This window comes from Dermacentor variabilis, chromosome 4 (assembly GCF_050947875.1).
Source record: "Dermacentor variabilis isolate Ectoservices chromosome 4, ASM5094787v1, whole genome shotgun sequence".
Lineage (NCBI taxonomy): Eukaryota > Metazoa > Arthropoda > Arachnida > Ixodida > Ixodidae > Dermacentor > Dermacentor variabilis.
Window position 1 is genome coordinate 14,786,588 of NC_134571.1, and position 16,080 is coordinate 14,802,667.

The 16,080-nt window shown below is 48.9% G+C and overlaps 1 long non-coding RNA gene across 4 annotated transcripts in view; it reads left to right on the forward strand.

Annotated features, from left to right (window-relative positions):
* Positions 1-3,056: 3,056 nt before the first annotated feature.
* LOC142578704 (uncharacterized) overlaps positions 3,057-16,080 on the forward strand; it is a 49,981-nt gene continuing 36,957 nt past the window's right edge. For all 4 annotated transcript variants that reach the window (XR_012827290.1, XR_012827287.1, XR_012827289.1 and 1 more), the window contains exon 1: positions 3,057-3,088. This is a non-coding gene — a long non-coding RNA (uncharacterized LOC142578704). The remainder of the gene's footprint in view (positions 3,089-16,080) is intronic.

Consider the following 16,080-nt stretch of genomic DNA (forward strand, 5'->3'; position numbering starts at 1 on the left):
CGCCGAGAGGAAATACAGGCGAACTAAATTGATATCAGACTTGAGGACGTCACGCCGTGTGCAAAAGAAAATTCAAAGATACTTAGACAAGCTCGACAGACAACGTTGGAGGTCATTTTGCACCAGCCTGGACCCAAGAAAACCGTTGTCCACAATATGGCATGTTGTACGAGCACTACCATCTCCTCCACAACAGCTACGTCCCTTCCGAGCTTTGGCTATCATCCAGACGCGCAGTGAGAAGGAAATCGCGGAAGATTTCTGTATGCACCTCTCTGGATCTACAACATCGGTAGCTTCAGTGCTCAGGTGTGCTCCTCCAACAATGGACGATCGCCTCGACCTCCCATTCACGCTGCAAGAGCTACGTGCAGCGATTTCCTCCTCAAGACGCTCAAGTGCGCCTGGTCCTGATGGCATTACCTATTCTACCTTGCGCCATCTAGGCCCTCGAGCGACTGAAGAGCTCCTGGCTTTATACGATCTCTCGTGGTCCTCGGGAACTGTGCCTGCGCATTGGAAGACAAGCAAAATTGTGGCATTATTGAAACCAGGGAAGACACCCTATGCTATGCTTTCCTACAGACCTGTGGCGCTGGCCAGTTGCATAGGTAAAACCATGGAACGCATGGTTTTGACGCGCCTGGAGTGGTTTTTGGAGAAGCGTAATATATATCAAGACGCAATGACAGGTTTCCGAAAGGGTAGGTCGTCAATCGACAGCGTCATTGACCTAGTAACAACTGTTGAACATCAGAAACGTCGCCGTCGATTAACGGCTGCTGTCTTTCTAGATATCAAGGGTGCTTTTGACAACGTTCTCCATGATGCAATTTTAAATGCCCTAGAAGAATGTGGCGTCGGGGGACGTATGCATCAATGGATAGCCAGCTATCTTCAAGAGAGAACGATATTCATGACAACTCCAGACGGGGAAACAAAGAACCACCCCGTCTATCGTGGAGTGCCTCAAGGAGGTGTATTGAGCCCAACCTTATTTAATATCGTTCTCATCGGACTGGTCAAAGAACACGCAGGCGCAGTCTCGGTCTCTGTGTATGCAGACGACATCTGTATATGGACCACGAGCTTAACGCGCTTACAAGTGCAAACGAAGCTGCAGCGCGCGGTGTCAATAACGTCGACATACCTAAACAGTCGCGGACTGCAGCTCTCACCGGAAAAAAGTGCAACCATGGCATTTACACGAAAGTCAATGGCCTGCTACCCCGTTATGATTGATGGGAAGATTATACCTTCAGTAACCCACTACAAGTTTCTCGGAGTCATCATCGACCGTGACTTATCTTGGTCGAAGCACCTCTCAGGATTAAGAAAAAAGCTAGACAGCTTTACTCAGATCATTCGACATATGTCTGGAAAATCATGGGAGCCATCCAAGTCATCTCTTCTGCAGCTCTACCAGGCACTTTTTGTTGGCTACTTCCGCTACAGTGCGCCTGTACTTTCTCGGGTTAGTACAACTGCTGTACGCACACTTGAAAGTGCTCAGGCTCGCGCACTGAGAATTTGCCTAGGACTACCACGATGTGCGTCTACTTGGGGCACTATTGCAGAGGCACGTGCGTGGCCAGCTCGAGTTTATCTGCAACATGAGCCATTGCGTGTGCATCTAAGGGTACTGACTAGACACAGGAACCATCCACTCACGAACGTCACAAGCGTACGGCCTGTGTCCGCCTACTCAGAAGCCGTGTTGTCGCAGCAAGACTTATTGCCGTCGGACTTCGAACCGTATGACATACCCGAAGTTCCACTCTGGACAATGGCAAAGCCAACGGTGAGGCTCTCAATCCCTGGAATAACGAAGAAGTCGAAGATGCCGCTTGCTGGCCTCAAGCATTTCGCGCTATCATACATTGCTTACATGTATGGATATTACGAACATATTTTTACAGATGGTTCTGTGACACAGACCTCTTCCGCGGCGGCCTACACTGTGCCAGGAATGGGGATCGCACAACGGTTCAAGATAGGACACAGGACGTCGTCTACAGCCGCTGAGTTGACCGGAGTTCGAGAAGCAGTTCGTTGCATACTGCAACAAAGTCTCGAGAAGTGGACAGTGTTCTGCGACTCAAAACCAGCACTGCAACTCATCAGCAATTATATGAGTGACAGAACCGCATATAGTCCCCTGGTTTATGACATCATGTATCTGCTTGCTGAGGCGTCTCATTGCGGACATACCATCGTGCTGCAGTGGATTCCTGGCCATTGTGGAATAGCTGGAAACGAACAGGCTGACGCAGAAGCAAAACAGGCGCACACTGACGGAACTATTATACAAATTCATTTTTCCCGGTATGACATTAACGCCTTGCTCCATACCTCCCTTAAAACTTCTACGGCGCAACATTGGGACAACCCCGAACATCGACAAGAGCGCCTCCATAGACTTGACGTTGGATTACAATTCCGGCATCCACTTCGGTTGCGGAGAAGCCAGGAAACGCTCATTCATCGATTACGGCTGGGTGTGGCATACACCAATCGATACCTTCACAAGATTGGACAAACACGGGACCCTGAATGTAGCGTCTGTCACACTCTCGAGACAATAGCTCACGTACTTTGCGTGTGCCCTCAATATGCGGCCGAACGAAGAAAACTCAAATCTACAGTTGACAGCTTGGACTCCCGCCCCTTTTCAGAAGAAAAGCTTTTGGGCGCATGGAGGAGTGTTGACTGTGCCCAACGTGCCATAAAAGCACTTTTGAACTTTTTAAGTGAGACTGGTTTAGACGATCGCCTCTAGAAGCTGTGAGACGTGTAGTCAGTGCGAAATGTGTTTGCGCAAAAACTTTTTGTGGCAAGATTACTTTTTGTATTGACAACATTACTCTTAGTGTATTGCGTCTCCAGTGCGCATCCGCATATTGGACAACGTGTATATAGTATCTCATTGTACCATATCATAATCATCCGCCACCTACCTTTCCCTGTATTCCCACTTCCCCATTCCCCAGTGAGGAGTAGCAGGCTAGAGACACGCTCTCCAGGCCGACCTCTCCTCCTTTCTCTCCATTAAAATCTACTCCTTCCAGAAGCGCTTGGATTTAAAATGGTAAGCATCAACCGGCCAACAGTCGACATAAGCAATATACGCTTAGATTATTGGTGAAAAAAAAAAAAAAAAACAGGGAGAGGTGGATACGACCGGATCCGACACATGCATAGGTAGCGGTACAAGGTAGATAGAGAAGTTTTGAAGAAAAGAAGATAAAGGATACGTATGATATGGTATAATAAAACGTTATTCGTATACAAAAATTAGATCCATGTATAGAATAAATATATATATTGACACGTGTACTTATCTTTATCAGGCGACCACGTTTCGCCGCCTAACAAATGTTATCGCGCAGCGCAGGACGCGCCTGCATGTAAAAGAAGTTTCTGGAATGTTATCGATGGTTCCGTCCACTGTCTTTCACCGCAACTTGTGTAATCTGATTGCATGTATGCGCGACGCGAATAGTGTAGAACTTTGTGGAAGGCACGCGGGTACCGACGATTAGTCTGGAACATTCGACGACTGCTGTATAAAAGCCGACGCGCTTGACCCGCTGATCAGATTTCCGACGATCGCTGACCGTGTTCGCCGCTATCGTTGTGCTATAAGTGTAGCCTGTTTTTGTGGGCACAGGTTCGCCCACTGTAAGAGCTAGTTTTGTATTCCACCGTATTGCTGCTTTCTTCACCGTCACTACCACGTGACAATATGAAAAACGGGGTGGTGGCTTCTTGCCACCGCCTCATTTCAAAGGGGATGTCAATAAATCATTGTCATCATCATCTTCATAAGTCCATGTTAGCTATTAGTGAATGCGGCGTTCAGGGGAAGTCGATGATATATTGTCTCAAGGCTTCAAATCTTTAACGGACACATTTCAAGGCACTCGTCAGTATGTACAGACGCTTCTCTCACTATCTGCAAAGTTCCAAAGCCGTTACCTCCACTCGCCTGCCTGTACGGATTCCTTGAACCATATTTATATAGCTCCTCGAAGACCGGCACTGACGGACAGAGGACGGTCGCCGCACGGCGTTGGTGGGAATTTGTGTGACGATCACTGAATAACGCTTCATATTGGCGGCGAGCTCCACCACTGGAAAAGCTGGCGCCACCCTCGGCGTGACGTGGCATGAGGGATAACGTGGGCATAGCGGCCGCGTCGGCTGCTTCGGAAGCGCCGAAGCGAGCTGAAAACGAAAGTTTAAAGTCCCACCTGCGCTGCGGTTCTGATTAAGTGGCGAAGTTTTCCCGCCTTGGGGTATCTACTTGACAGCAATTGAAATCACTATAATAGGTAGTGGCTGCCTTTGGAGGCGTGCATGCCGCGTACTGCTGACGCCCACCGGATCCTTGGTCTTCACTGGTAACTTCAACGTGCATCACCAGCTATGAACAACCAAGATTGACGGCAGCCTAACGTGCTTGCTTGCTTTGACTTGACTGATTTCCAAGCACTTTGCTGCGTGCACAGATAGTGTTACCTCTATTCCGCTTTCCTCTTTCTGTTCCCCCTTTCCCTTCCCCCAGTGTAGAGTAGCAAACCGGACGCTCGTCTGGTTGACCTCCCTGCGTTTCCTCTTTTTGCTCTCTCTCTCTCTCTCTCTCTCTCTCTCTCTCTGGAGGCGTGCAGCATGGTAGGCTATAACTGCTCGGTGCCGCAGTGCCGGACGTACGCAACGTACCCGGTGTCAGCCTTATTCACACGTATCCGCAGGACAAGAAGCTGCGTGAAGCTTGGCTCGCGAAACTTAGAACCGGCAAACAGCCATCGGCTACAACTCGGGTATGCAGCAAGCACAGTAGCGAGGAATATTTCTGCTACGGCGCCGGGACTGCAATGTTCGGTGAGAAGCAGAAAACGCGCATTGAGACGTTCGCCCATGCTCCCTGCCCGGCTAATTTCACGACGGTTTGGTCTATGAACTTGATGCTAGATACTGGCAAATTCACTGGAATGGAAAGGGAATGGTAAGAAGCAGATTAAACAAAGGTATGGCATATGGTCATGTTTGTGTTATAAATTAACGCACTGGATTACGAAAAAGAAGCAGCACGAAACCGTCCGCTGGCTGCATACAGTGCGGCGCAACTTTAGAAATAATATTGAAACGTCCAAGAATTTAGAAGAAAAATAAATTGAACCGTCGCGACGGCACATCACAGTTGCCGTAGGCGTCGAAGTCCCTTGTTAAAACGAAATTGTGTTTGAACACCTGTGATAACATCCACGCAACAATGGTTGCTTGTGGAGTGTCAAATGCTCATGCGCTGCTGCCTAAAGGTCACAGAACGGTGCGAAAACGCTCTCAGTGAAAGCGAAACATTGTGCGCGGACATGCATGCAGACGCGCAGTCGGTCACCGTAAACCCGTGTGATCGCTGCATGCATTGAGGCTTCGTTCTGTTCCGCGCCATTTCGTTACACAGACCGCCCACTATAAGAGCATATTTCACATAGTTTGCGCTCAGTGATTGCCGACGTTTTAGGCAAGAAGCCGGTTCGGGAGACTCCATCGCGGCGACCGCGCGCAGGGGCGTTCACTGCATACGTATTCGGTGAAGAGATGGCGTCTGTAAACGATTCTGTGCTTTCAGTCTGCCCAAGATTATTATTTCGACAGTAACAAACTTCCCTCGTTTTGAGAGTACTTTCAGAAATGTACAGGAGGGCTGCCGCGTGGTGTTTTTATTAAGCGCCGTAAGCGGAACCTATGAGGAGCGCGCCGCGTGGACCCTCATACTACGCAAGGGAGGCGCTTCCGACAGATGGCAACTCCCTAAGTCCTCGCCCCCAATAGCTGAAATGCAGTGTGAAGTAAACATATTGGGCTGCAGGTCGCTTTCCTCAACGACACATGCGAGCACCTAATGCGCCACCTAAAGGTTATTTCGTTCTTTTTTTTCGTTCTTTGTTCTCTTTTTCTTTCTTCTTTCGCTTGTTCTTTCTTTCTTTCGTTCCTCCTTTCGTTCTTTCTTTTCTTCGTTTCTTTTTTTCATAATCAGCCACTGCATCTTTGCTTGTTTACGGGGGTATGAGCCATTCCAGGTGGTGGTGGTAACAACTTTATTGACACTCTGCTCAGTTATGACCTGGCAGGCCCGAGTCCTAGAATGGCCCCTCACGAGGAGCGACCCTTTCGGCCCAGGCAACGAGGGCTTTTTGTACTTTTTCTTCCGGCGTTCTGAGCAGCTCTTCCCACGTCTGTTGTGAGGGAGCTGGCAGGAGCGACCTGGGAGGGGGTAAGCCCTCGCACCCCCAAAGAATGTGATTTTGGGTAGCCAATGTTTGATTTGTGCAATTTTGACATATTGGGTTCCATTGCCCGTTGGTAATTATGGATAGCCAATGTGGGTTGGGGAACGATTTAGTTTGGATTCGACGCAGGATCGAGGCTTGCGCTCGCGTGAGGCTTGCGTTTGGAGGCGGGTAAATTCGCCTTTTTTGCTTGTAATAGTTTGTTATTTCCTGGTATGTCGTCGGTGCCTCATCCATGGGATCCGAGTCTGAGGGGCACATCTCCCGGTTGATTAGACCTCGGGCTACCCAGTGCGCCTCCTCATTCCCTTGATTCCCCGAATGGGCAGGGACCCATACGAGTTCAACAGTGTTTTCATTATTAAAGTCCCGTAGGACTCGCGCTGCACATACGCCTATGCTGCCTCTCGAAAAGTTGACTATTGCCCTTTTGGAGTCGCTTATGATTGTTTGCACGGAGGGATTCATGATGGCCAAAGCAATGGCAGTCTCTTCCGCTTCCACGGTGGACGCTGTTTTTATGGTCGCGGCGTTGAGGATACTTCCCTCTCCGGTCACGACGCTCACTACGTAAGTTTGGTGATTTTGCTTTGCTGCATCGACATAAGCGGTGTGCTGGTTGTTTTGGTACCTTTCCTGAAGGGCCTTGGCTCTGGCAGACCGCCTCTTGTCGTGTCTCCCAGAGAGCATGTTCTTTGGTAATGGTTTTATAACCAAACGGCTTTTGACCGCACCGAGTAATGTTGTTCTTCCTGCTGAATTCATAACGGGATTCAGCCCGAGTTTACTTAGAATAACTCTGCCAGTTGCGGTGCGGGAGAGTCGTTCACGTTGGGCTGTTTTATGGGCCTCCACGAGTTCGTCTAGGGTATTGTATATACCTAGCTCAAGTAATCGTTCAGTGTTCGCATACCTCGGGAGACCAAGGGCAGCTTTATGAGCTGTGCGAATGACGCTGTTAACCTTTTCCTTGTCAGAAAGGCGTAGGTGGGAGTAAGGGAAGGAATACACGACGCGACTGATCAGGAAAGCCTGCGTCAAATGGCAGATATCAGCCTCCTTCATACCGCGGTGTCGTGTGGCTACTCGTCTGATTAGGCCACATATTTGGCGGGCTGTCGTCCGTAATCGGACAATCGCCTCAGAATTATGGGTATTATGTTGAATTAACATGCCCAGGACTCTTATAGTCAGTACGGGCGGAACTGGGCCGTCTTCCATACTGACTCGTATAGGGAAGGTGGCGTCCCTTTCGGTGGCGTGTTTGGTTGATTTATCACGGATGACGAGAAGCTCCGATTTTGTCGGCGAGCACGCTAGACCATTCTGTCGCACAAAATTTTGTACGGTATCCGCGGCCGCTTGTAATGCTTCCGTGATTTCTCCATCGGAACCGCTATTGGTCCAGATGGTGATATCATCGGCATAGATGGAGTGTTTGATATGCGGGATGCTTTCCAGTAATGGAGGCAGGTTTCGCATGGTCACATTGAAAAGGAAGGGGTAGAGGACCGCACCCTGAGGGGTGCCCCTTGTACCTAATTGAAATTGTCCGCTTTTAATGTCCCCAAAATGTATTTCTGCAGTGCGATCCTTGAGAAAGCTTGTAATATAGCTATAAGTGCGCTTCCCGACATTCATTTGGGCTAGATTTGTGAGTATTGAAGCATGTGACACATTGTCGAACGCTTTACTCACGTCCAGCCCTAGAATTGTACGGGTGGCTCTTATAGGGCCCGGATGTAGGATATCGTGCTGTATTTGCCACATAATGTCTTGAGTGGACAGATTTGATCTGAAGCCTATCAACGTATGGGGCAGCAGCCCATTGCTTTCAGTGTACTCGTTTAGCCTGTTAAGAATGACGTGTTCCATAACCTTCCCCAGGCAAGAGGTTAAGGAGATAGGGCGGAGATTCTCTAGCTCCAGCTTCTTGCCTGGTTTGGGTATGAAAATTACGTTTGCATGTTTCCAGCTGGTGGGTATAGTTCCCTCTTTCCAGTGGATGTTGAAAAGATTTGTGATTTCGGTAACCGACTGATCGTCTAGGTTCCGTAGCATTTTATTGGTGATGCGGTCCTCGCCAGCCGCCGCTGTTGTCTTGATGTTGTTTAGGACAGCACGTACTTCAGATTCCATAATGTCGCTGTCTAGTTCCCTGTTTTCCTTTCCGGTATAAGCTACGGGTAGAGGAATATCGGTGCTTGTATTAAAGTAGCGGTTTTTTAGAGCTTCAAAAAGGGCATCATTATCTCCCGGGAAAGAGTGTATGATCCTCTGAAGGTTCTTTTGTGATGCTGTTTTAGTCTGACTGGGGTCAAGTAGGTGTTTAAGCAGGAACCAGGTGTTTTTGCACCCTAGCTGGCCATTAAGGCGGTCGCATAGCTGGTGCCAGTGTTCCTGACTGAGCTTTCGTGAGTATTTCTCGATATCCCGTTCCAGTTGCGCGATGCGTCTGCGTAGCCATTCCAGAGTATGTTATATTTTTTTTTCGGGTGTGAGCCATTGCTGATAATAATATTTTTGTACCACTCGTCGACATTTTTAAACCATTCTACTTGATGATGACATTTTTTGAACCACTCGACTAGACGCCGCTCTTTTCGGGTATGAACCTTGCAACGAGCCACTTAAGTAATGCGTCTTAAAAGAAAAAAAAAAAGAAATAAAGAAAGGAAGGAAGAAAGAAAGACCGCGAAATTGAGAACTGTCTAGGCAAGAGGACTGGAAAAAATATGATAAGCAATATATAGAAAGAGACAGAGCGAAGTAGCAGTCAAAAAAGAAAAAAAAGAAACGTAGGGTTAAGTGGGCACATGGCGATATTCAAGAATTAGATTTTCAGCACAGGCGTAAACATTCCTGTTATTCTGAGCGAACGCGGATCGAGGCACCAGAATAAAAGTCTTATTCATGCAAACTGCTTTAAGACTTAGTCCTTCCCCTTAAAATGATAATCATTGGCATAATAGCAACAATACGAAGAAGAAAAATATCAATAGTTTCGAGTTCACTGCGTTGTGAGCACATAGAGAAGGTCGTAACTTCTGTGTCCATTAGGGCACACATGCTCCGATTGTGTAATGGAAACCAGACGCTGCTCGAGGTGCATGTGTATTCGTTATACGGGCCCTGGAGCTATAGTGCCAGCTTCTGTTTGAATGTTCGACTAGCGAAATTTCCGGATAAAATCGAATACAGAATATTCGAGAAAAAGAAAAGGTTTGAATATTGAATCCAATATCGAATACTCTCCCGTTTCTAAACAAATTGATCTATTGTAATATTTGCGTCGAGTCTATTTGGTAGAAAAATAATTATTGTTTACAATATTTGATACACGCAGCGCCGTTTACAACTGCAAGTCCTGTCAATCGACGGGCTTGCGAATTTAAAAATACCGCTGAAAAGGGATGATATCTGGGGCACCATGAGAATTGAAAGTAATGAAACAAAGGAACAGCACGTCACCAAATGCGGGTAAAGTTTTTTTCTTCGTTGAAGGAGTGAAATATATTGAGCTAAGTGATACAGAACAGCACACCTTCTGAACAGACCGAAGCAAGGTGGGATTAAATACATAATAAATTGCGTTGGCTCAATCAAGACAACAAATCTGCAGGCATTATTTAAAGGTGAGGCTGTTGCATGACTGAAACGGTACGGAAAACGAGTCGTCTGCTCCGTGTGTTTGCTTAAGACCGGCGCCTCTGCACAACAACCACCGCTCTTATGCAGCAGAATCACTCAGAACAGTCTCTTATCTTATCTGTGTGTGTGTGTTATATAACACACACACACACACACACACACACACACACACACACACACACACACGTATATATATATATATATATATATATATATATATATATATATATATATATATATATATATATATATATATATATATATATATATATATATATACATATATATTGTTACGGGAAGGAAGAAGCGTTCGTCTATTTACAGGTAGCTTTTAATGGCTGAGCCAACAAGCGTAGAGCATCGATCTTGCTAAAACACTTCTTCGTCGTCTCCAAGACCACCATCAGCGTCGTCTTCTTTCCACATTACCGACTGTGACATCACCCCCGTCGGAAAAAGCACCTGATTGGTGCGGCTCATCGGTCGAAGAAAGGTAAGGTTTGAGACGGCTGACGTGGATGATGTCAGAGAGGGGTGAAGGCACCGTGGCATTCAGCGGAGACACTTCATATGTGACAGGGGTCACCTGGCGAAGGATGCGGTAAGGGCCATAGTATCGCGAGAGTAATTTCTCGGAAAGACCAACATGCCGAGCGGGATACCATACTAGCACAAGAGCGCCTGGTTCGTAGTTCACGTCGTGATGGCGCTTGTCGTAACGGTACTTCTGGCGTGTCTGGGAAGCAGACAGACGAATGCGGGCGATCTGGCGTGCTTGGGTCGCTGTGGCTATTACATCCCGAGTGGACTCTGTCGGCGAGTCGAGCGTGGTCGAGAGGAGTGTCTCGAAAGGCAAAGTCGGCTCACGGCCGAAGAGGAGATAGAAGGGTGAATAGCCAGCTGTGTCGTGGCGCGAGGAATTGTAGGCGAACGTGACAAATGGTAGAGCAATGTCCCAGTCGCGGTGATCGGAGGAAACATACATTGCGAGCATGTCCGTTAATGTGCGGTTCAGGCGTTCGGTAAGACCGTTAGTTTGAGGATGGTAAGCGGTAGTAAGTTTATGTTTAGTAGCACATGATCGAAGTAGGTCGTCTATGACTTTGGCAAGAAAGTATCTTCCACGATCGGTGAGAAGTTGACGAGGTGCACCGTGGTGCAAGATAACGTCGTGAAGCAAGAAATCAGCGACGTCTGTAGCGCAGCTGGTCGGTAGGGCTCTAGTAATGGCATAGCGAGTTGTATAGTCCGTAGCGACGGCAATCCACCTATTTCCGTCCTCGGATATAGGGAATGGTCCAAGGAGATCAAGGCCAACGCGAAAAAAAGGGTCGGCCGGTATATCCAAAGGCTGCAGCAGTCCGGCAGGAGGCACAGCTGGTCTTTTTCGGCGTTGACACGACTCACACGCGGCAACATAGCGCCGGACGGAGCGGTTGAGACGCGGCCAGAAAAACCGTCGCCGAATTCGGTCATAGGTCCGCGTGACGCCAAGGTGTCCAGCGGTGGGAACGTCGTGCAGTTGCTGCAGTACAATCGTTTGCAGATGAGACGGAATGACGGTTAGGAGCTCGGGCCCATCGGGGTGCATGTTGCGGCGATACAGGATGCCATTTTGTAGGACAAACATGTGAAGGGATGGGTCAGACGGAGCAGAGAGCAGGCGTTCGATAATGGGGCGTAACGACTCGTCGCGTCGTTGTTCAGCGCCAATGTCTTGAAAGGCTGAGAGGGAAAGAACGCAGATCGGTGCGACATCCACTAAACCGTCCGGTACATCGACGGGATGACGAGACAGGCAGTCGGCGTCCTGATGTAGACGACCCGACTTGTAGACCACAGTGTAGGTGTATTCTTGCAGCCGTAGGGCCCAGCGACCGAGGCGGCCGGTGGGATCCTGGAGGGAGGAAAGCCAACAAAGGGCGTGGTGGTCGGTTGTAACTGTAAATGGTCGTCCATATATGTAGGGTCGGAACTTGCCCACCGCCCAAATGAGGGCGAGGCACTCGCGCTCAGTAATCGAGTAGTTGCGCTCGGCGGGAGAGAGGAGGCGACTGGCGTAGGCGATAACGCGGTCGTGCCCACATTGGCGTTGAGCTAAAACTGCACCGATTCCGTAGCCACTGGCGTCAGTGCGGATTTCTGTCGGAGCGGAGGGGTCAAAATGGGCGAGAACAGGAGGTGTAGTAAGCAGCGTGATGAGCTGCGAGAAAGCAGACGCTTGTTCAGAGCCCCAATAGAAAGGAACGTCTTTCCTCAGGAGGTCAGTCAGGGGACGGGCAACATGGGCGAAATTTTCCACAAACCTGCGGAAGTAAGAGCAAAGGCCCATAAAGCTGCGAACATCTTTGGCACAAGTTGGTACAGGGAAATTCTGCACAGCATGAACTTTAGCGGGGTCGGGGCGAATGCCTGACGAATCGACAAGGTGTCCGAGCATAGTTATTTGGCGGTGACCGAAGTGGCACTTGGACGAGTTGAGCTGTAAGCCAGCGGTGCGAAAAACAGAAAGAACAGATGAAAGTCTTTCAAGATGTGTCGCAAAAGTTGAAGAGAAGACGATGACGTCATCCAAGTAGCACAAACAGATGGACCATTTCAAACCACGCAAGAGCATGTCCATCATCCGTTCAAAGGTCGCCGGGGCATTGCACAAGCCAAATGGCATTACTCGGAACTGATATAGGCCGTCTGGTGTGACGAATGCGGTCTTTTCACGGTCCATGTCATCCACGGCAATTTGCCAATATCCAGAGCGAAGGTCTATAGATGAAAAATAAGTGGCACCGTGGAGACAATCCAGAGCATCGGCAATGCGGGGAAGTGGATACACATCTTTCTTGGTGATCGTGTTTAGATGACGATAGTCAACGCAAAATCGCCAGCTGTTATCCTTCTTTTTGACGAGAACAACAGGGGACGCCCACGGACTGGAAGAGTGTTCAATAATCCCTTTGGCAAGCATCTTGTCAACCTCGCTCTGGATAACTTGTCGTTCAGAGGGCGACACCCGGTATGGGCGTCTGCGAACAGGTGCTGCATCGCCGGTATTTATCCGATGCGTCACGACCGTAGTTTGACGCAAAGGGCAATCGTTCAGATCGAAAATGTCGGAGTAGGACTCGAGGAGGCCACGGAGCTGTGCGGCTTGTTGGGTAGAGAGGTCCGGTGCAATCATCTTTGTAAAGTCATCGGTCGGGGCTGATGCAGAAGGCGCAGAATGAGCAGTGGTCGAAGACGGCGCAACAGATAGAGCAGAAATGTGGCACTCGTGCGTTGGTGACAACGTGGCAAGAGACATGCCTCGAGGAACTACTTGCGGGCACAGTCCGAAATTTAGGATCGGAAGACATGCCTGATTGTCCGCAACAGAAACGATGGTGTGTGGGAAGGAGACATTGTGAGAAAGCAGGACTGACGTCGCGGGAGTGAGGACATAGTCTCCATCAGGTACAGGTGGGCTGGCTAAAACAGGGATGAAGGTTGCTGCAAGAGATGGCAGGCGTATAAAATCCGCGGAACAAAGCTGAGCTGGAGCTTGAGCAGGAAGGTCAATGGGAACAGGTAGGGGGAAGTCAAGTTGTACGACACCGGCGGAACAGTCAATCAGAGCAGAATGGGCGGACAAAAAGTCGAGTCCGAGGATCACATTGTGAGGGCAACGTTCAAGCACACTAAACAGAACGGACGTGTGGCGACCGGCGACACTGACACGAGCAGTACACATTCCAAGCACAGCCGGAGTTCCACCATCGGCGACCTGGAGCAGTCGAGTCGGAGTAGGGGTAAGTACCTTTTTCAAGCGCGTTCGAAGCTCCGCACTCATGATGGAAATTTGGGCTCCAGTGTCGATGAGTGCTGTAACGGGCAAACCATCCACGTCCACGTCCAGAAGGTTCCGATTAGTAGGCAGGGTCAGCAGAGGAATTTCAGGCCGGTGTTCTAGAGCAGCGTCACCTCCAGGAGCTGCCCCAGTTAGTTTCCCGTCGGAGAGCGGCGACGGTAAGCTGGGGATGGAGAGCGACGCAGCTGGGGCGAACGGGAGCGGCGACTATGTGGTGATGGCGATCGGCTGGTCGCGGTGGCTCGAGCGTTGTCAGGTGCGTCTTCAACCTCGGTGGAGAGTGATGGCGGGCGAGGATTCAGTGGGGAGCGGCGGTAGGCGGGAAAGCTTGGTCGTGAGTGGGCTGGCCAGGAACTTCGACAGTGGCGAGAGATGTGGCCCACACGTCCACAGTAAAAACAGATGGGTCTATCGTCATGGGTGCGCCATTCGGCCGGGTTGCGATAGCTCGGATACGGACCGTATTGGCTCCGGTGAACAGGGGCAGAGGCAGCAGACGAAGCAAAGTCAGGACGGCTGGCGGAGCAGATGGATGGAAGACCTACATTCGCAAGTTCTTGGCGAATGACCGACTGAATGAGTGACACAAGCGGCCGGGAATCGTCAAAGCACTGCGTCACAGGCGTGGCAGGAGACGCTGCTTCGATTTCTCGCCGAACGATACGGACGACGTTCTCGGAGGAGGTGGGCTCACGCGGTGGACAAATGTCTTCGCACGTCGACGAAGCTGCGGTATTAGGTAGGCGCGTAAACTGTTGAACTATGCGGCGACTCTTCGCGTCTTCAAAGCGGCGACATTCGTTAATGATCTCATTGACCGTTGTGATGTTCTTATAAACAAGCAGGTTAAACGCGTCGTCCGCGATGCCCTTTAAGACGTGGCTGACCTTGTCTGCCTCTGCCATATTGTTATCTACTTTGCGGCAAAGAGCGAGGACGTCCTGGATATAGGCCACGTACGATTCAGTGGACGTCTGTACACGGGTCCCAAGGTCCTTCTTTGCAGCACGTTGGCGGCCGACGGGTTTGCCGAACAAATCCCTAAGCTTCTGTTTGCACTGGTCCCAACTCGTAATCTCTTCTTCATGTGTTTCGAACCAGACCCGTGCTGTTTTCTTGAGGTAGAATATTACATTAGCCAGCATAAGCGTGTTATCCCACCTGTTGTATGCGCTGACCCGTTCATAATTCTGTAACCAGTCATCGACGTCAACGTTGTCAATCCCGGAAAACATGCCAGGGTCGCGAGGCTGGGCCAGGATGACTGTCGGGGGCGACGACGGGGCCGCGGTTGAACTGTCTCCTTCGGAAGACATGGCGGCCAGGTTACGTCCGCTGCGGAGCTCCGTCTTGCTCGATTACCCCGCACGTCCACCAATGATGTTACGGGAAGGAAGAAGCGTTCGTCTATTTACAGGTAGCTTTTAATGGCTGAGCCAACAAGCGTAGAGCATCGATCTTGCTAAAACACTTCTTCGTCGTCTCCAAGACCACCATCAGCGTCGTCTTCTTTCCACATTACCGACTGTGACAATATATATATATATATATATATATACGCAGGAAAGAGACGACGAACTTTTTGGGAGACTTCTTTTTCTTACTTAACGTTTTCGGCTGGTGGACCAGCCTTCGTCAGAGTACAGGCTGGTCCACCAGCCGAAAACGTTAAGTAAGAAAAAGAAGTCTCCCAAAAAGTTCGTCGTCTCTTTCCTGCGTATTTTACGTCGGGTCCTGCGTGCTGAACTTTGAAGAAAACCCCTATATATATATATATATATATATATATATATATATATATATATATATATATTATCAAACTTTAAACATAGACTGGTACGCCTTAGACAAATGAGATCAAATGTATGCTGTCCGTAGTCGTATTGAGTTAATCAGACAATTTTTGAAGATTGATTAGCTAAGTTTAATTATGCAAATTTTCAAAAGTTTGTTTTAGGACATACGTTGTATTTGTTAAGTTGCAGAGCCTGCTCCGAAACGATAAACGAAATGATTTTCATTACGTCATCTTTAACGCGTTTTCATTCCGGGCCTCTGAAAAAATCCCGCGAAGTAAAAAAAAAAGAAACTGACGCAACTGCGTTCTTGCGTGTGTGGATGTCAGCGCTCTCAATCGGGTTTTCAAAAAACGAGGCCCGCATGTCCTAAATAAAATATTTTACATTTTACATAATTTAGCTTAATTCATTATATGTCTAATAGCACTTCACAAAATAATATGAGTAGTTTAAGACGACTACGAGCAAAACACTGATTGTCTCATTCGTC